The sequence below is a fragment of the Syngnathus floridae genome, chromosome 10 (assembly GCF_059516105.1).
Source record: "Syngnathus floridae isolate MCC-2025c chromosome 10, RoL_Sflo_1.0, whole genome shotgun sequence".
NCBI classification, from domain to species: domain Eukaryota; kingdom Metazoa; phylum Chordata; class Actinopteri; order Syngnathiformes; family Syngnathidae; genus Syngnathus; species Syngnathus floridae.
This window is the reverse complement of record NC_142422.1, coordinates 7,781,092-7,805,872: the sequence shown is the minus strand read 5'-3', so window position 1 is coordinate 7,805,872 and position 24,781 is coordinate 7,781,092. Positions and strand designations below refer to the sequence as shown.

The 24,781-nt window shown below is 39.9% G+C and overlaps 1 protein-coding gene across 2 annotated transcripts in view; it reads left to right on the top strand.

Annotated features, from left to right (window-relative positions):
- The window catches only part of LOC148392218 (low-density lipoprotein receptor class A domain-containing protein 4-like), a 96,892-nt gene that overhangs the window by 46,470 nt on the left and 25,641 nt on the right, over nt 1-24,781 (top strand). The gene's annotated exons all lie outside the window — the stretch shown is intronic.

The following is a 24,781-nucleotide window of genomic DNA, read 5'->3' as shown; positions in this document are numbered from 1 at the left end:
TCCTTTCAACATAGTTTACATTCTGCTTAGATCAAGGATGAAAGAGTCTCTGGCTACCAGTGTAAGAAAACAACATCTGTTGCAATGTTGCTGTTAGGACGGCCCCTCCTGAGTCCTTAGTATGCATAACAGGCACACTTCGGTGAGCAGGTCCAGAGTGGAGGTCAAGGGTGAGTGGAACTAATGCTTTCATGCTCTTGATTCGGCTCCTCTCGGGTGTAATACCCGCCTGTCAATTTGTTTGAGCTGTGGATTTACATAATGAATTTATATCCAGTGTTCTCTTCAGTCTCTCTCTCTCTTTCTCTGTAGCTCATCTTTCTCTTGGAGTCTACTTTTGCTCTCTCTCTCTTTCTCCCCCGTCTCCCTCTTTCTCCCCCATCTCCCTCCTCTCATCACGTTTACCAAGTGCCCAGAGAGCAGTGTCTAAATGCAAACAAGCCTAATTTCCAAACTCCCACCATCCAAGTATGTGCCTTGTATTCTAGTCTGAGCTCAACCTATCTAAGGCTCTGCTAAGAGATGGGAAAGAAGAAAAAAACAGAGTGGGTAGTAGTTCTAGTTCTGGAAACAGAGTTTTGTTTTCTTAAAATTAATTCTACCATGCATCATACAACTAGGTCTTTATTTCATCGACACCGTTACATACATCCCTGGTATCTAAATTAACGCAGAAACATATATTCAAAGAGAAAAAGAGACAACAAAATAGAGCTCAACCATGACAGCTCAATGCCAGGAAAGTCCATCTGATCCCTTGCTGGTCGCCCCTGTCGCTCCACCAGCTGGACTGTCGACCACAGCATGATACTAGCAACGCTTACATCTCAGTCAACTTTGCTCAACATCCGCTCACTGACATGCAAGGGACATGTTATCCAGGACCTCATCATTGACCGTAAGCTAGATCTAGCAACAGCCCTACTCTTCGAAGCTGATTCAATCCACTGTGCGTTAGTCAACTCCAAGGCTCCAGTCGGGGTGGAAATTTTGTGTCACTTCAGCCACACACTCCAAATGTGTCTCAGTGTTTGACTTGAAGGTTGTGGGTTCAGTCCTCCAGTTGTACAATGTCAATAAAGGCATTGTTCTCTTCTACACATCCTAGACTTATGACCTTTCCACTGATGAACTTCATATAACCGAGCACATTGTCCTCTTCTTTACAATAAAACTCCCTCCCTCCATCACCAAACCACCACATATTATTTCATTTCAGAAGAAAAGTAATATTTACCCTGTCAAGCTCACATTTCTAGCTCTGATGACCCAGTCTGTCATTATAACACTGGACCTTCTGAACTCCACTAAAAACTTTCTCTCTCTCTCTGCCCCTTGGTTCACCCTGTTTCGATCCCATGAAAGCCAAATGTCGACAACTTGAATGCCTTTATAGAAAAACTAGTCCACCAAGAAATATATAGACGCACTACATCTTACAATATAAGGACTCCATTGCCAACAATAAAACCCTCTACTACTCCAATATAATCACCACCAATAATCCAAAAGACTAAGTCACTGTTTGCCATACATATCACCCAACCCTAGAACTCCCTCAGGATTTTCTGAGTCTTTCTTTGCCCTCCTGGGGCTATGATCCGGGGATGTCGAGAATATTTGTCAACTGTGGGCACGTGATGCCCTCTGAGACGTTTCCGTGATTAAGGGCTGTATAAATAAACTTGACTTGATTTGACTTATACACAAGTTTTTCCTGAAACTCGATTATGCCATATCTCTTCTCCCTGTGTGGATAACCACCGCCAGAAACAAAGATTTTATTTTTTTACCCTCTTCAAATCACATCAAAAACACGTTTAAACCTGCCTATTTCACATCATGCCATTTGCCCTCCTTGATTCAATCATTTTTCATTCATTTTTTTTTATTGTACTTATTCATGTTGTTTTATTTAATATATTGTAATATATTCCTTGAGTGCCTCCAAATAAAATGTATTAATATTTAGGCTTCTATTTTGGAGTTAGAGGTTCATAAAACCTTAATCCATGCCAGACAAATTAACACTGTCTGGCTTCTGGATGCTGTGCGCGTGTGTGTCCATGCACACAACGTGTCGTGTAATACACTCTGATATCTCCTCAGAACCTCATCTTGACACCTACCTTCTATTAGAGTGATGTAACATATACTTAGACACCTGGCATTGTTAGAGCTCACTGTTAATGACAGACGTCTGTTGTAATTCTTCCTCCTGTGTTTTTGTGCCACGTCGATCTCTCACCTCCTTTGCAATGGAGATTCGATGCTTGTGTGCGGCGGCCCTCTCCCGTCGGTTCTACTTTTGTCTTGAAACTCCAGAGTGCATGCTGGTTAATGACAAGTGCCCCCTTCCTCTCTTCATACTTAGTTTGATAGACTTGTCTATGTGCTCCTCCTCTCCCCTCAGTCTATTTGAGCCCAGTGTGTGTGCGCTAGGTAATGATGCAGCTGGGCCATTAAAAGCGGGGGGCTATTTGACAGCTTTGCAAACCCCCCCCCACCACCACAACTCACACACAAATTCTGATGCACATGCACTCAGAGACACACAGAGGACCTGAATGATCCCCTCGGGGGTAAATGAAGCCCTCACCATAATACTGAGTATTTCTTTCCTGATGAGAATTGTGCATTTGTTTAGAGAGAAATGTGGAAGAAAGAGGAGAAAAGGCTGAGATGAAGTTAGGTCTGTCTTTGGAGTAAACCACCGCCTGTCTTTTTCTTCTCTCTTCGCCGGCCTCCCACTCTGTTTTTTCGGAGGTTGTGTATGTGCATGTTTGAAGTCTGTCCATTTGTCTTAGGGGATTGTACAGCGCTTGTATTGACTATTGAGTGTGTGTGCGTGCCTGTGTGTATGGGAGTGGAGAGAGGGAACTGAAGGTGTTAAAGGCTTGATGTGAATAGCCTTCATCCATCAGTCATAGAGGTCAGCAGGGTGATACCACTAGTCCTGGGTGGTCCCCCGTTTTTATTTGGAACACTCATTCATCTACTGTAAAGGATTGCTGAGCGGTTACGTGTGTATACGTGCACGTATGTGAGTCCGCATCCAGGGGAAGTCAGGAAGATAATGTAACGTGACCTCTTACACACACCACTTAATGCTCACACACATTCCTGAAGTTTTGTTGATCAGGTACATTAGTGAAACACACATACACTATACTCAAACGCTCACTTCAGTATATTAGACGAGGTTTCGGTAGGATGTGAATTTTGTAAAAGGATTTTAGTAGCGTGTGTTAAGAGTCAGAACATTTTAATAGTCTGTATGGCTAGCCCAAGGATTTTACTTACGTAAGAGGCTTTTTAATTGAAACGAAAGCCCTTCGGGTACGCTAGCATCAACGGATGCTATCCCAACCTTGTCAAATGCCGCAACGATCAGACAGCAGACAACAGTTTTTACTCCGAGGGAGGATATTGACATTGAATCGCAATATCCCTCCAGACAGAGGACGTCATACTTGCCGTTCCCCTCAGGAGAGAGTGAGCACCAAAAGTACGCCTCGAATTTTTAATATTGGTGTATAAATAAATATGCATATAGTCACCGTACACTCACTGTCCATTTATAGAATGTGACAGACACCTGTAGTCCCTGTCAGTAAAGTGTGTGCACAAAATTTATTCTTAAAAGTCTTATTATGCTTGTATGAATTTAGATAATCTGTATACACATTTACAGTCACTGGCCACTTAGGATACACATGTTCTTCTGGGGTTTTTTCTACGAGTATAACTAACACCGGTCAAGAAATTCTTGCAAAATAATTCCATTCTCTTTTGCTTGCAGTTTAGTTGTTGCCACTCGTAAAAAGGCCAGTCAGCTACAAACTTTGTCTGTCTTATCTTCGCAAGGTCCAGGTTTTCTTTTCTCCTTTGGAAAACTCAGCCTTGAGAATGATTAAAAGACACACCGGTTTTGATTTGTGTCATCTGAAGAAGCATTGCATGACAAAAAGGCTCTCTAAAGACCTACAATTCAGCATTAACTTGCATGAAACTGGAAAGGGTCACTTGATGTTCAGCAGTTCATGATAAAACAGATTGTCTATAAAGTTTAGCACTTTTCCTCCTCTCTGCCTTATAAAAATGACTACAGGAGCCCAGCCCAGAATGCTCAATGAGGTGAAGAAAAATCCTAGAGGATCAGTTAAAGTCTTAGGGAAGTCTCTGGCACATGCAATAATCTCTTTGGACAAATATACATCGAATAAAACATTGAAGAAGAAAGGATGTCATCAAGGGAAAAGCACAGAGGAAGACATTGCTGTCTGCATAAAGGTCTAAATTTTGCAAGGGAGCACCCTGATGTTCTCCAGCACTACTAGCTAACTCATATTGTGTGGACAGATGAATAATAAAACAAAAACCATCAAACTTTTTGTGTACCCCGGAATCTGGACGCAGTGCTCTTGAGTTCTAAACAATAGAAAACAAAGAGTACTTCACACCCGCTGTCAGATAGTGATGCAACAGGACAAGAACACAAGTAAAACATGTTAGCTCCCAAAACCCGGAAAAAAAAACACATGCATGCATACATGCCTCTCTCCATTTATGTGAGGCCTCCAAGTCTGGGAAGAGGTGTCAGACAGTTATTCTGCTTTCATTCTCTCTCACACCCTAGACGTGTCACATGTAGGGCCTGTTCATAATTGGAAAAGGATGGCAATTGCAATTTTCAAATACTGTTATCAAATATTTATTTTGTACTTTCTGAGAATATTTTTGTCATCAGTATTAGACTTTAAGAATACTTAATATAGGACTATAATAAAACTATTACCTTTTTCATTTAATAAATAGATATTTACCATTTCATGTACAGATTACACACACAAAGACACTCACACACACACACACACAGTTGGTCAAGTGTGTAAATGCACTGATGGAGTAACTCGCAGTATGAAGTCACTCTTCATTTGTTCATAATGGTTTGTGTAATGACTAAATTAGCCTCGTGAGCTCTTGTATTTACAGTGTTTGGTATACAATTCAGGGCTGTGCAGTAATTATCAACAAGAGACTCCGTGCAAATGGAAACTCAACACCACAGGATTAAGCATGTTAGCGTCCATACGTAAACACTTTTACGTGGAATACAGATTGGAGACAATATTATTATCCAACCATCCATTTTACATTCCGTTCTATTTTATTCTATTCTATTTGTCTTCATTAATGTCGCAGATGTGTCCATCCCAGTCGACTACGGTAAACCTTGGACTGTTCGTCAGATAATCACATGGGACACATACTATATGTAAACAAACTGCCTTTCACATCTATTGTATCGCTTATTTAGAGTCTTCAATTTATCTACCAGGATACATGGCTTAGTGGTTTAACAAATATTGTACAATTTAAATTCTCTACATATAACATTTATTCTATAATGTTTGATGCTGACCTGAACTTTGTACTTCTGGTCAATCTCTTCTCTCAAAGAGCCTCTTATACTAAATCTTAATGGATAACAAAATATTTCAATATGCAATCAAATCAAATGTCATCAGGCAATACTTTAAAAAAAGTAAGTCTATAAGCTTTAGTATTTATGTCCCGTCAAAGCAATGCATGAGTGGAGACAATCTGTCATTACAGCCGAGCAGGCAACATTTTATTCAGATTGAGATTTTCTTCCAGATCCAATGGCATAAAATCCAAGAAATCGCCCACATTTACTTATTTCTCTTATTATTATTTATTTCTCAGAAATTAGGTTTTATATCTATCTCTATGCTGTCCTTTACAAACTGGTAAATGACCAAGTAAGGCGATATACTGTAACAATTGTAAGACAATTTTATCAATGCACTCATATGCACCAAATCTTTTATTGGCATTGAATTTAATACAAAGACAACTATTGGGTGGAGTGTTATCCTAATGCAGTACCACCACTGCTTCACATTAGCATTTAGCATTTTTCACCAGATATAAAACATAGAATTTATCAGGAAACGTAGCTTTTACAATGTTGTTAAAGTGAGCATTTTCTATAAAAGTTACCAGAAATAACAGCAACCTTGAAAACAAACCAATGTGTAATGATTCGTAAAACTAGTCAGACTACAAAGCAGGCAGACTCTTATGGGGTGTAGCCACTTAAAATTGCATTTACAAATGAAAAATACAAATTGTATGGAGAACAAACAAAGCAAAAAGTAATCCAAACACAAAGCACTACTGCTGAGTAGAAAAAAGGGTAAAACACAGACTAACAAAAAAACTTTGATTTTGACAACATAAAAGCTTAGTGACAAAAAAGAAAAAGACAAAAGAAAAAATGTGCAATTAGTAAGTGGAGCAAGGAGTACTGCCAAGAAGATACCCCCAAAAACTCCAAATGGATCTAGCAGAATTAAAATACAACAAATGGAGCCAATCAAAATATACATAACATAACAAATATACATAAAAGGGATAATTTTCTGGATTTGTACTGTCCACACAAAGCTGAGATGGATCACAATCGCATGTTTATTGAATGCCCGCAACAATCTCGCCGCTGCCCTAGAACCAAACTTAATAGAAACCGTGTGAGACACAACAGAATGACCTCACTAACTATCTCCATTTCCAGTCACAGTGATTGGATCAGCCATCAAATGACTCATACGGACAAACACTGGAGAAATTCTGTCATCCTCTCACTGAATGACTGTTATGTTGTTTCCGTCAACATGTGGTCAATATTGTCAATATTCTTTTAGCAGCACAGCAACAACTGTTGATATAAACTTGTCAGCAAAGGGATAAAAACACACATAAACAGAATTAGAAATGTTCATCTTAAAATGTTGTTTCACACACAAATGCACGAAAAAGCCTTTTTGTGCATTCATGGAACACAGTACTTGAGAAATGTTAGTTGCTTTAAAGGGGAAGTCAACCCTGAACAATTCCAATAATATATTGTGTATGCCCTCACTTGTCTAAACACGGCAGTCTGATTAATATTGCATATGGGTTAAGCAGCAAAATTCACTTGTTTTTATTCATCTCACGGGGTAGCCATTTTGCCACTTCTAGTTGACTGAAAAACAGCACTGGAAAACTGGTGAGCCATGACTTGAGACCTGGCGACTGTGATGTCATTTTCAGTCGACAGCAAGGGGCAAAATGGCCACCCTCTAAGCCTGTTTAATTCATATTCCACAAACGAGAAATTAATCACAACACTGTGTTTCGATAAGTTGAGCTACATAGAAAACAAGACAATTTTTGGGTTGACCTAACCTTTAAAGAGTTCTACCATTCCAACTCCATGCACATTTTTACCAACATTGAAAATAACAAATTAATTAATAGATCTGGAATGTTTCAAAAGTCCCCAAAACAAATCCTGTTTTCATAGATTAAAAGTTAGCGATACATTGACAACGTACCGACAATTGCATGATGATAATGATATGCATGACACTTGAAATTCTTTTTCAAGGCATGTACTGCAGGAGGGGGAGATGAGGTCAACTTGTAAATTTTCCAGTTTCTGACCTTGTATCAGAGATGTAACCAGAGTTACAGAGTTGGAAGTTCAACGACGTGTGCTGAAAGTAATTGGCACGAATGTTGCCACAAATTTAATTATCTGAATGCTCTTATCTGATGTAGGTAAAACAGTTTGGAAATGGAAGTACAGAAATTTGACGGGTCTACACTCACACTTCTGATGCGGCAGTATGCCAAGAGAGCCGGGTGAAAGACGAGCAAATATGTTTCGAATCCTCCCACATTTCCTGGAATGGGAGTACTCCTCAAATGAGAAAGGCAGCAGATGTGAAAAAGAAGGGCAAAAAAACACAAGGCCTGTGCTTTTAAAATCCGACAAGGATGACTGCTAAGATACTTTCAGTGCTTTCGTGAGTCATGCCCAGTTACGGCCACTGTTCCCTACAAAGCTACTCGCACCAATAAATCCCTGGTTGACCCTGATTGCTTCAAAGGCAAATTCCCCCAAGGGATCAATAAAGTATTCTCATTCAGAGACTTAACAAAGTGAGCGGCTGAGATCATAACCTTGGGAAAAAAGCTAAGGCCTGAAACCATTTACATTATCTTCGTCATCATCATCCACACTGTTAGCGTTTGTACTATTAAACATAGCAACAAAATGTAATACAAGTTGTGAGACTGTCCAGTAAAATAAACTATAAGTCAGGCAAGGTATTTAATTGAAAAATAAGAGTAACGCATTAGCAGGTGCCTCTGCATTTTCACTATTTCAGTTTTCCAGATTTGGGGGCGTGGTTAAAATTCCCCTTCTCATAAATTATAAGAATTTGAGCTGCCCAGTGATGTAGTAGCATTTTAGGAAATAGCAATACAGCCTTGGTTCCCGTGTTATCGTGACACAATGCATTGCACACAGCTCACATACTTTCAAACAGTCAAGGACAATTATAGAAAAAAAGGTACATTTCCATTATCTTCCCAGTATTTGGGGGACATTGGCACAGGATTTTTTTAATATCGTAATGACTAGGCATAAACCACTTTTCACTGTATCTTGATGTATTCTATAAAATATTGTCTTGTAGACCCATTGTCTTGTTTATAATTACAGAAGATGTCTTTACTTCTGCATGCGACCTATGGTGTTTGGTTCTCTCTCCTTCTCTTTTCTAGTTTTACTGCCCTTTTCAAAGTTATTCTGAAAGCCTTGGCCCCCATTAGTATTCCGCTTAACACCGGCTCTTGTTTCAAGGAGAAATTGCCAACTCTTCAGCGTGGATCTTGCAACGAGAGACGATGGTTTGCAGCCCAGACAAAATATTATGATTTACCTGGGTCCTTCACTCTCTTTCTTGCTTTCTTTCTCTCTCCCTATTTTACCTCCACCACTTTCTTATCTGTGGTTATGAAGTGATTTGGTAGAGATTATTTTCAAGTAGTTTTTGAAATTTGTTTTCTTTTGAAATTGCATTTTGGTCCATGCTTATTTTTCACATGCAGGCAATATGCTACTCCCTCGTCTAATTGTGTTGATGCCCTGTTTTGCCATCTGTAATAGTTATTGTATTGTAGACAGGTCTGAAGGTATGTACCGTTTTCTGTCTTCACAGTCTGTATTCAAGTATTAATTTGTTTTGTTGACTATATGTATTATGTTAAAACATCTTAATTTAACACATACTACACACACCTAAAGTGTTATCTGTGTGTGACGGGTTTGTAGCGTCGTGTATCTGTGGTTACATTTTTTCACTATAGATGACAATCAGAGTTAATTAATAATAATAATTACAAATGGTTTGTGTACTGTGCTCTATGCCAACTGCAGTGTAAAAAAAGTGATGAGATATGATATATATTTTGCTAATTGTTTCAAAAGAATATTTGGTAAATGTTGTAATTGCAGACAAATACTGGATGAATACTGAAATGACATCACTAAAATTGAGAATTAAATCCCAGTTAGTCAGGGACTGTCTCCTTAAAGCGCTTTTGCACTACGCCAGCCACCAACTGTGCAACAGATGTGACTGGCTTCATAGACAAGGGACATCAGGCCCTCTTTATTCCGGTCCAAAAAGTCATGGATTCTGAGCCCCGAGTTACTCCTGATTTTGCACTATTATATATGTGAATGTGCAATTCACTGTCTTTGCATGGCAACCTGCACCTTCATGTAAGGCAACAAGTAAAAGTGCTTTGTCTACAGTATGCAGGATATTCGAAGTTCTGCTGCCAAAACAATTACTACAGTACTTTGGTACTAGTTACCAAAACAATTAAACACAAATATCAAATAACTCATCCTCACTACATTATCTACATTTTGTCTCCCAGTAACATCTTGGTCACAGTGACGTGGGAAGAGACACTGCTGTTTCTATGGCGATAGACTGATTATAGGCTGTGGGACAGCAACCTCTCTTTATGGCCCAGATGTTGGTGGAACTGACTTAAATGAGAACAATATGTCAGATCCTTATACTGAGACATTTCAGACAGGCAATTTAGCAGTTATTGGTGCTCTATATGTAGATGGAAAAAACATCACTGAATACTATGCTAATGAAGATTGTTACGTGTCTGTCATGAGTTGCTAGGTCATCAGTGGTAACTTTGACTAAAGACAGCATTGGTGCTGTTTGCCAAAATCCCAAACACAGTAAACAAAAATGAATTGGTGCACGTTTTTACACCGGGCGCCGAGCTACCAAAATAGTATTTGTTGGTTGTCAGAGAATGAGACATGATCAAGACCTTAAAAGTGTGGTCTTGAGATACAGGCCAGTCTTAAGTGTAACAACACTAAGATTTACTGGGATTTATTTTTGATGGTTGCCAAAACTGAGTGAGCTTTTATTTTTTGACTAAAGTCCCCAATTTACTGGTGACATCACATCACAGCAAATAACTGCCCCATCCAATGTCTGTTAAATAGCAAGCTGGCTATTTTTGCTGCTTTGAAAGACCAACTGATTACATCCATTAAAATGCCCAATACTCTTCCACGCACAAAATGGCACATGAAACAGATTGGCGCGCACAAAGGCTGTTTTTTTTTCCCAGGTGCTAGTGCTGAGAGAAAAATGAAAGAAAATGGACTTTACTCATTGTCAGAAATAATTCAAAAAGAGGGTAAAAGCTATTGCAGTCCCCTTTCTTTGAATGCAAGCCTTATTTATTGTGAATTAAATTGAAGTGGAACACAAAAAACAGGAAGAGTCTGAGTTTGAAAAGTGGAGACGCAAAAGAGGGCAGGCAGAAACGCTAGATAAAGCTTTGAGAGGCTTAGAGAGGAAGAGAGCAGAATGAGGAGGAAGCATGGAGGCAGAGAAAGTAGTCAGGAGGGGTGCGGAATCAGAACAGAGAGAGATGCTCTGATAAGTATTGCGGGGAGGAAGTGGGGCTGTCAAGATAAAGACAAACTCAGACAGCGGGAGAAGGAGATTAGAGGCAAGTTTTGACATTTCGAAGAACGATGAAGGTGGGAGGGACAGCAAATAGACTGAGCAATGGGAAGAAGGAAGACAGAAGAGCAAAGGAAGTCTTTTTTTCAGCGTACAGACCCAGAGGAAGTGCCGTTGGCTTTAACCGTAGTAGTAGCGTTGGCCGCTATGGAGAGCCAGGTCGCTCTGGCTTTCCCTTTCTCACAAGCGAAAGCATGTCAGATACATAAATCTGACACAACAATGAAAGAATAAACGTTGGCATATTTTGACATTTTCCTCAGCAGTCATTCATTTTTCCTACTTTGAATGCCATTTAAGACAGAAAGGCATTGATAGTGTAAAAGAAAATATCACATAGCACAAATGTGGACAGATTGCTGTGACATTTTAAGGACAGATAACTGATAACGTCTTTCTTTAGTGCACATCAATGAGGCAACAGAGGCTCACTCCACTCTGGCTAATTTCTAAAACGGCAGCATGCACGCAAGCTGCGTTAGGGTCGACTGTGGTAAATCTTTCCGGCATGCTTACAGTATGCTTGTCCTGCAACTCTACCGTTGTCCTTGGGAGTCTGGCTGCAGACCAATCTGGATAGTCTGGCCCTGATTAAGTTCTGTTTGTCAGCAGCTGCACACTATGGGTGTGAGCGTGCTTTTATCACACATACAACAAGCGAATCCAAGTATTGAACGTTATTACAACATCCCAAACAAAACGAATTTCCTGAAGCTGTGGAATTACCTGTCTGTAGGAACGACACATTTTGCCTATACCAGAGTATTTCTTTTCTCTCCATTATTTTACTTAAGCCAAGATGCTTCACCTCCCGTGAAGTGTTCTGCTGTTCATCAAGGGAGGCGCACTTTATTATATGAAATCCAATCACTGTTTCTGATTCAAAAGATTTATTTTCCCTCTGTTACTTGTTTACACAAGGAGGTAGTAGTTCAAATTGTTTTGCCATCTTGGGTTGTTGAAAAAAACATTCTTGTACTTTTCTATAAAAACACAGCAGAAAGACCCATTTCATTGTTCGTTGAATAATGGAGTGAGGCCCTTGCTTTTTGATGAAGTGTCACTAGATTTTGACAAATTGTCAAGGCTATTAAATGTATTATGTTGTCTTCAGACAGAACGGCCCCACGCTGCTGGTAGAAGTTTGTTTGACTTTATAAAAAATAATGAGGTGAGGACAGGGCATTGTAAGATTTTTTTTTTCTATGCAGCACAAGACAGTTCTGTGATGTTGTAATGTGTTTTTGTCAAATTAAAAAAGATCCCACAGGGATCCATTATGATTACGGGGATTTTTGTCAGCAGTGCACCACAGAATTTGCATGTCGCAGAGTGGTCCTGCTTACATTTTACTTGGCAAATGGACTCCAAATTTAATTATTGACGAGATTGCTGACATTGATTTCCAAATTTTCGGGGGCGCTGCGCCTTCAGTGGTCTTTATCCACGCTGTGTGCAGGCGGCGTGGCACTCTAGGCGACACAGAGAAGAAAACTGTCGTACTGGCTTGATCAACACTTAGGGGCAAACACATAGAACAGGAATGGTAAAAAGTGGTCTTGAGACTGGTTTCCAGACCAAGATCAATTTCGAGAACTACAACATTACGATAACCTACATTGCGGTAGATTCAGGCTGCATCGTTGACATGGACAGTATAAATCAATAAGTACAAAAACAAAATTACTCATCTACTTGCATTGATGTGTGCAAATAATCAGACAAATATGTACAGAAGGTGAATTTACTGTCTAAATAATGTGGATCACTTAATTGATGTCCATTCATAAGCACAACATAAACTGCATCTAATCAAGTAATGATTTTCTAATACTATACATTTGTGTGAGGTAAAGAGCAAACAGGAGTGGAGCTTGCGTGCTGTGACTTGTCCTGCCCAAATCCAGAAAGCAGTCAGGGACTCTGTGGCCTCTCAGCAGTGCAGCATGACACAGCAACTAACCCAACTACCAAACAGACACGCTCATCCCCAACCTGCCGTGTGCCTTTTCAACTAAAAGTAAGATAGCGTGTAAAATATCCAAAAGGTAGAGGGGCAAAAACAGGATGAACAATGTTAGGATAAAAGAGCGAGAAAAACAGATGCAGATGAACAGACACAAATTTGATCGTGGAAGTACATTGCGTGATTTGTTCTCCAGAGTGCTAGTGGTGCTAGCTGAGTGTTTTTGGAAACTAGGTCATTGTTCCTCCCACTCATTCTGTCTGATCCGGCACATGGATTTTTTTTTTTATGCGCAACCCTCTTGTCCAGTCTGTTCGGGCAAATGAAAAAGTAAAAAGTGCATATTGAAAATAAAGCAATGTAACACGTGACTGCGTGGCAACGCTCTTGTACATTCAAAAACAGACAGATGCCCATTTTGACACTACACACACACACACACACACACACACACACACACACAGATTGGGGTGAGTTGAGTTCTACTTCATGTTGTTTAGTGTCTCCAGAAATAATCTTGCCTGCTAGCCACATGCTGACACTTCAACTTTTAAATATTCAGCCTATTGACCAGACTCTGAATTATCACGAACAATACCAAAAGAGAAGCAAGGCAAGAAGAGAGCTGTGCTGGGAGTGAATAGCCAGAAAAGAGCAGAAAGCAGCAAAAGCAAGAGAGGATGTGGAGAACGTCGGAGTTGAGGGCAGGAAATGAGGCAAAGAAAGGAATTGAGGAAATGGGGGAGTTTGTCCAATGAAAACCAATCAGGAATCTGAGACAATAAGGAAACATTTTATGTCTTACCATTCTTAGGGAGATGAGGGTGTCGTCTTTTTAGTTCCCCAAAACTTCATTTTGCACTCTGGCTAAAGCTCTTATAAAGTATGTCTACATCACTGAGATTGAATATATTGGGAGGTTATGTCATCCTGTTTGTAGCTTGCACTTGTGCACCCACTGAAGCAAATCTGAAGATGCCTATTTGTTGCATTTAACTACCAGATAGAAGGCAATAACGCCAAATGCATTTTATTTTGACACTGAAAGCTGCAACATTCAACTCGGTGACCTTAGTACATGAGCTGATGGGCTCGCTGATTTCGACTTATTCATTGGTTTGTCTGCTCTGCAATTCCCACTTCTTTTGATTTCTTTTTCATATTGAGGGAGTCCTTTTGAATTTTGCATGCATTGATCAAGTGCAATTCATCGTTGATGCATCTGACAAAGAGTACCATTTAATTGAAAAAAAGCGAAGAGAAAGAAGAGTTTATGACAATCGACTTTGAGTACTGACACCCTGGAATGGTCACCAGCCAATCGCAAACTGACAAGCATAAATACAAATTTCCTTTGGAAATGGCTTTTATTCTGCAAGTCCACTGCATGCCTGCTGATAAAGTATCTTGATGGTGGTCTCTCCACACTAACCCGGACCTGCACTAGCCTATTCCACCCTGTCCCGCTGAGTTGGGAGAAAAGAAATAAAAACCTCCACGACACTGCGCTGCAGAGGGGAGAGAGATTTATTACCTGACCCGTGCTGCCTACTGGGACACTATTGACTCCGCTGGCCCTGTGATGCTCCGACACACAGACACACATAAGCAGATGGATGGCTGAGTAGGGGGAAACAGTAAAGTCAAATAAAGAGGTGAAAAAGAACACATTAAATAAGATGAAAGGTGTACACAAATAAAAAGTAAATAAAATGTTGTTTTTAAAAAAAGAGAAAATAACTAAAATATTATTTCAATGTTACAACTTTACAACATATACACATTTTATTTCCATGCTTATAAATTGTTTAATAGTACTGTAACATACAATATGAATAAATAACTCATGTTAAAATAACAATATAATATATCCTGATTTATAATTATAATGGGGCGGCACGGTGGGGCACTGGTAAGCACGTCTGCCTCACAGTGCAGAGGTGACGGGTTCGATACACACACACACACACATGTATGTCACAACAATGAAGCAGATAAGGTAGAAGTTGAAAGATACATCTCCACACACACCTTAATGTCCTGGAGAGGCGGGAAAATGGAAAATGGAGATGAAAAAAAGTGTGCACCACAGATGCCATACACATGCACATTAACACTCACTAATCTGTCATGCCAACAAAGGAAGGCAAGCTTGGGCTGCATTTGCATGACAAACTGGCCCTGCTAGGTTGATTGAAGACAAAACAATTTTAGAAGACAGGCTGACTGTGTGGTATGGTGCCTACCACCTCCGGGTGGGCCTCATGACCACCAATTGGAGTGTTTTTCTGTGTGTGTGTGTGTGTGTGTGTCTTTGTGTGTCTCATTGATCTGCTTGTGAGTGTAAATGCGCATAGCATTCTGAAACATGAGGTGGTAGGGGGATATGGGATTTAGTTTGATGGCAGGGAAACTGAATTCATGGGATTAGAGTGTGTCACGCTGCAGCTGCGTTTGTGTGAGCGTATGAAGTTTAAAGATGTGGGCTCCTTCAGAAAATGGAGAGCAGAAATGCATGTCAAAGCTTGCATGTAAAGAGCACAGTTTGGCTATGTTGGAGCATGTACCATCTCACCCACTAGAGTGCGAAATGGAGGAAAATACCTTGGAGACGAATAAAGGGATAGAAAAGTAGGCTGGTTTACTTTGGACATAAAAGTAGGTACTAGAGGAACAACTGGCAGTGTCCTATAAAAACAATGTGATTTATTATGTATATATGTATGACTGGCATGGTGTTTAATAATTCCTGCTCATATTTGCTAAACTCACAAGCTACTAACCTCTTAACGGGTTAAATTATATTTTAACAAAGGTCCTCTTATTTGGCAGCAGATTGACAATTTTTGCATCCATTGAACTTGGGAGTTTTTTGTCAGCTGCTTGAATTTTCTTCAAGGATGTCAGAATAGTTACGCAAATGTGCTGTTTGGATGTAAACTGTCTCCCACTCTCATACTAGATCTTGGCTGGAAGATTGCCCAAAGATTCCAGACGGTGTTAAGGTCAGGAGAGAACCATGAGTTGCCAAATATTGCCACTTATTGCTTATGTGCACATACTTAAGGTCTCTCATAATTAGCAATCATAGTTTTGTTTGGTGTTGTCCGCATTGTGGTTGCTGTAACTTTTTAATTAACACGAGATAATTTTACGTCATCCCGCAGTAACACAATATGCAACGGTTTATCGTTACTTGCAAACATGAATTCATTTAGGATGCTGCACTGAACATTAGATTTAGTTGGTGGAAAACGTATTAAACAAACTTTAATAACTTAGTAATATAATGTAGCCTTTTACCGACTATAATGGGCAAAGCATCATTACAAACAAGAATGATACTCAAACAGATTTTGTCTTGTGTGTGTATAATTGTGTTTTCAAAAATGCTCCCATTAGTCATTGCAGAGGCATAATGATTTCATCAGGCTCCGGATACATTAAAATGAGAAGGATAAAATGAGAATGGTGAATATCAAAACAGCTTCAGGGTTTTTTTCTGCTAGTGACAAATCCCTATGACTTGACTTCTACTACAGTACATTTGCGTATGTGTTTGTGCGAGTCTCATTAGTACTAGGTTAAGGGGGGTTAGTCATTGCAATGGCAGGTTCATTAAATATCTCAAAGCCCACCGTGGACATGGCAGGGTTGGAAACCCCTACTGTTCATGTAATTAATGTGCCTACTTCATGCCCATGTTAGGAGCCTCTGTGGACCGAGAGTATGTGTGTATGCGCTTCGCATTACCAGCATGAATGTGTTGGTTAATGAGTTGTGTGTGTGTCTGTGTGTATGTGTGAGTGTACACATGGTACGTGCGTGCATGCGTTTAAGCCTGGGTGGTAGATTTTTCTACACAGTTAGGGGACAAGGAACTGTGACTGGGGTGAGCCTCCCTACTGAGTGAGAAAAAGAGGGGAGAGATTAATGAGCGATGAAGATGATGATGACTAAAAGGGGTGCTGAGATTCTTCCAAAGGACTCCTTTCATGATTAATAATGAACATGTTTATCTCATTCTGCCAGATCTGTCCATCAAAACAAGTTTTTCTTTGTTATTTTGGAGATTATTCAGATGGATTTTAAGGCTGGTATGGAAGATTAGGGTGTATGATCCAAAAAGGAACTGGGATATAGGTGTGCAGTGAACGGATCATGTCACAGTTCAATTTATTACATATTTAAAAACGAAACAAAGCAAAATTAACTGTTGAACAAAAAAAGAAATTAGTATTGTGTGCGAATCTGTAACGGGATATCAAAATGTATGGTGGATGTAAAGTTGATCGTTGCTTTTGTTCTTCAGAGCGTGAACACATTGCTATCATCTGCAGGAAGGATGAATTCCTGTTATTGAAGACATTTTGAAGGAGAACTTAAGACCATTTGTTTGTCGATTGAAGGATTATGTAACAATGTCTCAAAAAAGCTTAGGAGTGGGCCACCTAGACATCAACCCAATTGAAATGCTTTTGCATATCCTCAAGAGAACGATTTAGACATCAGAAGAATATTGCTCAACTGAAACGCTTTTCTTAAGCCCTTTTGCAATCTTATCAAAGCTGATTTTAGTGCCATCTAAACACCACTATTAGGTGTGAAGCGTAGCTCGGTTGAACTAACTACCAATTCAAAGCGTGTTCAGTGACAACTATTTCATCTCTGTTGAAAAGTATTCCCAGCTGATTGCATGTCCTGCGAACGGAACGATACAAAATATAACGCATTGCTTGCGGAACTGAAAGATGTGCTGGATGGTTAGCTCAGCTAAAGGCTAACAAATCACATATAGTGTCATGTTTCCTAGCCAATATTTGTTTCATGGATAATAAAATGGAATTACTTTTGGTTATATGAATAGATGACAGCTATGATAATTATTCAAATTTGTCCAATCCTTGATGTTAATTGTGCTTGTCTATACATTTCAATCCATGCAAATGAAATACAGCAGCCAAATATAGGTTGCGTAAATGTTGTCGTATTCTTGGTTCTTTGTCGGTATGGAGTGATTGTCCCTGTTCCCTGTTGTCCTTTGTAGGCTATAACTACTGTAAAGAGAAGCTGGAAGGAGGACGGGTCCCTGCCAGGGACCCTCGCTGGCCTGGTACAAGCTGTCAGATTCCCGTTTGTGCTGCAGAGCCGTAGGATGCAAAGAGGCAGGCAGTAGGGAATGCTGGCTCGGCCGAGACTAGCTGTCAGGGGCAATGTTGTTTATAAACTGTATGTTGCGCGAGCCACCCTGGAAGCTGACAAAGCTATGTGGTATGGCATGTGTTTGAGATCCACGCATTTCGCTAAGGGGTCCAAAGGAAGCGGCTGTGTTAGTGTAGCTTGCTCATTCCATCTAACCTGAATTTTTCAAAGTTCTGCCAGGGTGGTAGCGGGTTAGTTGTGCTGCAACATGTTCCCGCTAACATCCATCTGTCATTCCAAGCACTGAGCCCAGCATCTCTCACCTAATGCAATGTTTTTATTATATGCCTCAATATGGGCGCTATAACACTTAGTGTGATATGACCAGACCTGCAGAGAAGAGGATTTCTTGGAATGTTTGGATCTGCTCAACTTGTTCATAATGAGCATCCATCTGTTCTGAACCTGCTGCCCTCACTGGCTGTAGCTTATGTTATGACATTTGTAGATTGATGTAAGAGAGATTACATTAACACGCAGAGAGAATCTGTGTTAGGATAAAAATCATTTGGCTTGGAAAAGATAACAGCAGTCAAACAAATCCGAATTGTGCTTGAGGCTACATTTACACTATGTTCCCAATGGCCACGGCAGGCCATCGTAGACAAAACGAAAGACAAGACAACAGACGGGATTGGCCCAATGCCCTGAATGCCCTGTGAAATTTTTTAACGGTCCAAATCTAAAAATGATTTGCCAGTGTTGCCATGGTGCTGATAGTCAAAGGACATTAAGGCACCCAAAGTTGACATCATAACTTGTGGCACTGGAAACATACTGTTTATAACTTGTTTCGTTATGAACCCATCCTGTAAAATCCATCCATCATCTGAACCGCTTTTCTTCACAATTGTAAGTTGGAACCTATTCCAGTTGACTTCAAGCAGTACGCGAAGGACACCTTGAACTGGGTGTCAGCCAATTGCAGGGAACACATAGATCACAGGTGTCAAACTCAAGGCCCGGGGGCCAGATACAGCCCGCAACATCATTTTATGTGGCCCGCGAAGACAAATTGTGCATCAAATTCGTGTCCTTACTAGAATTGCAAATTGTCTTCACTTTTAATAATATAAAAATATTTGACCAGTTTTTACTCGTCTGATTTCAAAACGAGTTATTTGTCAGTTTGTTTTGTAGCTTTTACTATATATAATATGAGGTGCTCATACATTAATTTGGGTTGACAGTCACAATGGCCCTCCGAAAGAAGCTATGACTACTATGCGGCCCGCAAAAAAAACGAGTTTGACACCGCTGACATAGATCAACAACCATTCACATTTGGAGCACTCAATCAGCATGTTTTTCTGATGTGGGAGGCTTAACAATTTCATGGTTATTTTTGTGTGATTTCATACCAACAAATTGGCCATGCAATATTTATTCTGCGAATGCAGCCAACTAACAATGCAAACTTTTCTTATTTGTACTGGAACAGTTTCCTTTGGTGGCTGTGCTTGCTGTAACACGATGCTACCACAATGCTTCACCATGATTAAGGTCCTAGCCCAGTGGTTCTTAACCTGGGTTCGAGTCGGTCTCAGGGGTTCGACAGAGCCCCCACCGAGGAGGTCCGAACAAACCTGTTTTATCGTGTAGCTTCTGATTTGCCAGTATGTAATTCGTTGCAAGTTCATGCATTGTGTTGGTTTTGTTCTTTGAACAAGGTGATGTTCATGCACAGCTCATTTTATGCATTAGTGAAAAACATCTATGTCTTGAATTTAAAAAAAATAATTTTTCACTAACGAGGGGTTCGGTGAAGGCGCATATGAAACTAGTGGGGTTCGGTACCTCCAACAACGTTAAGAACCACTGTCCTAGCCTAGGCCTATAATTTTTTCAGGAAGTATAAGTACATGCTTTTGTGAGACTTTTTATGTTTTGATTGGTCTTTTTTATTATTTTTGAAGTTAAAGGCATTTTGACATCGTGTAGAAAAACAGTAGATGTGAATCCCTTGAGCTACTTTATTGTTGTTATAAGCCTCTTGGCAGTTTTGACTGAAACTTGTTTCATGGTAATTGTGCCTTCGACTTGGTACTGACCTTGTTCACAATAAATTGTGGCGTAGCAATGCTTTGGAAATTGCTTCCCGACTCTCTTCTTCAAGGAAACATTGACATATTTTGTGGTGTTTACAGACTGAAATCTTGTTTTAAAACACACCTTTAGCCTCTGGTTTTCAACCTTGGATGATTGTTTGTCCTTGTGTATTTTTATTGTTTCACTTGTATTGTCTCGTGGTTATTTTCTGGTGTTTTATGTAATTTGTTATTGTACTCTACGGGCCTTAAAGTCAACAGTGTCTGGAATCGATAGATCGATAGTCTTAAGACAACTTGTCATTAAATGCTTTTTCATCAAATGCAAAATGAACTTTGCGGTTTCCTTTTTCTTTAATACTTAAGATTTGTCATTGCTCATTCACTAAGTAATCACCAGTATAGCATTCGGATTTGAAGCTACATGGCTAGAAATTATTAAATCTTGTAAATACCACAATTAAGTTTGCCAGGACACAGGATGAATGGTGGTCATGAGACTTAACACTAATGTGATTTCTCTGAAGTTGCTTTCCAACAGATATGTCATCATATTGGTATTTTGTCTTTTAATGTGATTCAGGGTGTGAAGTCGTGTTCTGTACAGTGCTGTTGTGTTTGCTGTCTGCTGCGGTGAATGACCTAATGCTTTGTCATGTTTGCCTTACAGAGTCTCTGATTTTCTTTCTTTGAATCTCATCTATTGAACTTAATGAACAGTGAGTCATTAAGTCACTGCAATGTGACAGGAAATTGTATTAGGTCACCATAAGTTTTTTTGTCGTGTAAAGCAGGGTCTTTATTAATTAAGGTGGTTTGTTCACTGACTACATTTAACCTTGTGCAACCAATCATTTTTTACGTGATGCCTTTACTAGAAACATCCCCAAATAGCAGGTTTGTGACAAAGTTTTCCTGTATAAATTTTGAATTTGTGAATGTGTCTTTCAAGGCAAAAGGAATATGCTATGAAGTCCAACATGATTGCATACTACAATCTCATTAGTTTTGACATACACAGTTTTGTTAAAAAAAATAAAAAAGTGCGCTTGTCTGAGCACACGTGCATGTGCACTTGTAACTCTTGGGACGGAGTCTTAACAGCAGGAGGCTATAACCTACGCTGTCCACACTCTGTGATCACCACTGTTTATAGCTGCATAAAACTCAGTCTCGCGCACGCACACACAAACACACACACACAGCACAGCAGACATCCTTGTTCCCTCTGTTTGTATCTCTTTTACCCTCACTTTTAAACACGCTCACACATTTATAGCCGCTGTCTGTCTCAGAAGCTGTGTAATTATTGCCGTCTGGTCTGGGGCTCTTATCAGTATTGTGACAGAAATGGCCGACAAATACACACACTGACACTTCATGATATACACATTTGCTGTCTCTGCCACCCTTTGTCTATTTTTTTTTGTTCTTGTCCTCATTATTTGTTGACTTTTCCAGTCTTGACCATGTTCTGTGTTTCCTATGAGGCAGTTAGGGTGAGGTGGTGAGTCAGAGCTCAACCTGCCAAGCCATGTGCCAATTCAGGAGATTGGCATTGAAGCCAGACATGAGCTCATCGGCCCAGCTGGGCAGACAGCCCATTACAATGCTCAGCAGGGCTCTACCACAGGAGTGCAAAGAGCTCCATACATGCTGATGCTCCACTCTCTCTCTCTGCGTTCCTCCCTTCCTTCCCATTTGTCATCGTGTCTTCTTTTCTCCTCTACCTCTGACTTTGTCTCTTTCTTGATGAGTTTATCCATGTCCTTTAAACTCAAACCGATACATGCTGCCACGCCTGCCAATCTCTTTTTTCATTCTCCTGCACGACTTCAGAAGAAGCTGAGGTGTCATTGCAGTGGTGCCTGCGGCAAAAAGAGAATGGGAGGATGTTTTGTCCAATGAAAAGGTGGATGCAAGGTGTGTTTCTCTCGACTGGTTCTTGAGATCCACATATGTGCATCCTTTTGGGAATAAAACAAAATCATTAGTCTAGGCTAGGCTGGTGTGCACGTGTGTGTGCTTGTCTGTGTGCGCCCATGCGTGCATGTGTGTTTGGGTGTATCAAACACACCTGTAGAAACAGGATATGATAGCCCTGTAGCCAGACAAGGGCAAGACACAGCAAATATGATGTGGCATGCCAGATGTTTTTATTGAACGTGACTCCCTGGTCTGCAATCGAACTGTCTGGAGAGGCTTGTATTTTCCTCAGCCCTCTGCTGAAGACGTTGAGCTAACAGTTCAAGCTTCAACATTTTGTTTCGCTCTGCTCATTCTGGTCTCTGCAGCTGTTCAGCTTTGTCAGCCAGGAGATGGATGGAGGTTAATTCATGAATATCATAAGGCGAGGTGACTCTGCATTTAAGGCAATGGCGAAAAGACCCATCATACTGCGGTGTTTTATCTCTCTTGCTAATATGTATTTTGCATTTAATGATTGCGCCTGGGCATTGCAAATCAACTTGCCATTTGATATTATTGTAATAGCAACATTAGTGATTATGCAAGTGATTTTGAGCCGCTTCTGTGCCAATTATTTGTTAAAGTACCGCCTCGAAGGACTATTTATGTCTTTGATAACCTACTGCTGATGAAGCTTTCCAATGCAACAAAACATGTAGACGTACAGTACTCTAAACGTGTGTAGACAATAATTTTTTAAAAATCTTTTTTATCCGAATTTTGATAATTACACTCATCTGTTGTTGAAGTCCCTGTATTTGGAATATTTAAAATGTATATTAATTTGCCAGGGTAAACAAATCATATTTGTCTGTGCATTAGGCCACATTTTTTACAGTATTTCATCAAATCCCAAGATTTCGCATAACAAATGTTAATTGCATTACGACTGTATTTTGTACATGTAGTTTTAATATTTTGGCAGACTTCACCACAATACAAGTTTCCTATTAATGTTTGGCAGCATTTAGGATTAATCAAGTTTAACTTGTTTAATTTGTCCTTGCTCCATTTTTAAGGCACTTTGCTCTTTGTGTAGGAACAAAGCAAACAAAATGTTAGAAACACAATAAAATGTGTTTTTATTCTCTCTTTAACACTGTATTGACATGATATTGAGATTAATTCACATTTAGAAAAATAATGTAAATCAAACTTGAAGTACAATTGCACATACTGATAATTTTTTACGCATCCCAACAAAAATTGTCAACTTCAAATGGATACAGTATTGCAAAAAATCCTGATAATCCTTATTCTTTTGAATTATGACTAATTTCATTAAGAGGTTGTTTGTCTGACTTTCAGTTTCTGCTCATTTGCCATTTGAACATCTTAATGATATTTTTTTCAAACGCTGAATCATAGTCATGTTGAAACAAAAACCTAGCATGTATAAACATCCATTCAATGCCAGTGAGCAATCATAAAAAATTGTGCAAATAGTAAGATTTGATAAATTGCATATTTTAATGTCCACCTCTTTTTTTGACATAATGGGCCAATAAGTGGAAAAATATAAACACGAATACAAAGACAACAGAAACTGTCAGTTTTTAGTCAGTTGGCAATTCTGGGAGAATTAATTCACCGTTTTCAATCACAAGATGGCGCTGCAAATTGGTGTCACCCACCACACACCACTTGGGCTCAAACCCAGACCCCCTCAACCCTTGCTATTGTTCTTTGAAAATTGTGTATGCATGTGTGCACGTAAGTGTGCGTGTGTGTGTGTCCATAGATGCAGTCATGGAGGAGGGTAGAGGAACCAATAGACGATGATGCATTTGGTATTCAGGAGGGCCTGGTATTTATCTGTCTGCTGGCTGTCTAGCCTGGTCTGGCCTGTTAGTGGTGTCACACTGCATGCTCCCTGGGGGACTAAATTGACGCTCCAGACAGACTGTGCGTAGCTGAGTGTGCGTGTATTGTTTAGTGGTGTCGGGGTATTTGTGCGTAGTCAATTTGAGAGAAAATGCCTGCAATATGCACATGAAGAGTTATACACTGTATAGATAAATATTTAATGATCATGGTTAGTGTTGCAACACTTATTTAAAGTGTATTTATTTTGCTAGCTGGAGGTCCATTGCATTTTACTGCTGTGTAAAAATAGCAATCCAACAGAGTGAAGACAATTTTTGAAATGTTTAACATTTGTACTATTGCGATAAGACTGTTATTGTCTCTCACAGGATGAAAAAAAACATCTACACTGTCCGTCTGTCTGTTAGGCTTTATTTCTTGTTCCGCTTCTGTGCCTATGATTTGTTTAAGTACCACCTCTAAGGACTATTTATGTCTTTGATAACCTACTGGTTGAAAGTGGCCTTCAGAGTCTGTGAGATTTAAATAACCCAGTTTGTTTTTAAGACTGCTGATGGTACTGTATTTGTACAGTCTGTGCGCTTAGATGCAGCCTTTTGCAGCGGGCCTCATTCAGAGGGGATATGGTGGGGGTAAAGGGTACATTGGGGGTCACGCCTCTCCGTAGCACATGTGGCCCTGAACCACAAGACTGGTGCGGGGGTCAACTCAAGGTTAGCTTCTTCAAAGGCCCACTTCATTGGTTGAGGCCAGCCAAAACAAGGGAGTGAAACTTGAAGCACTCTTCCCTCCCCCCCAAAACACACCAGGCTAGCCAGCCCTCTTCTTCC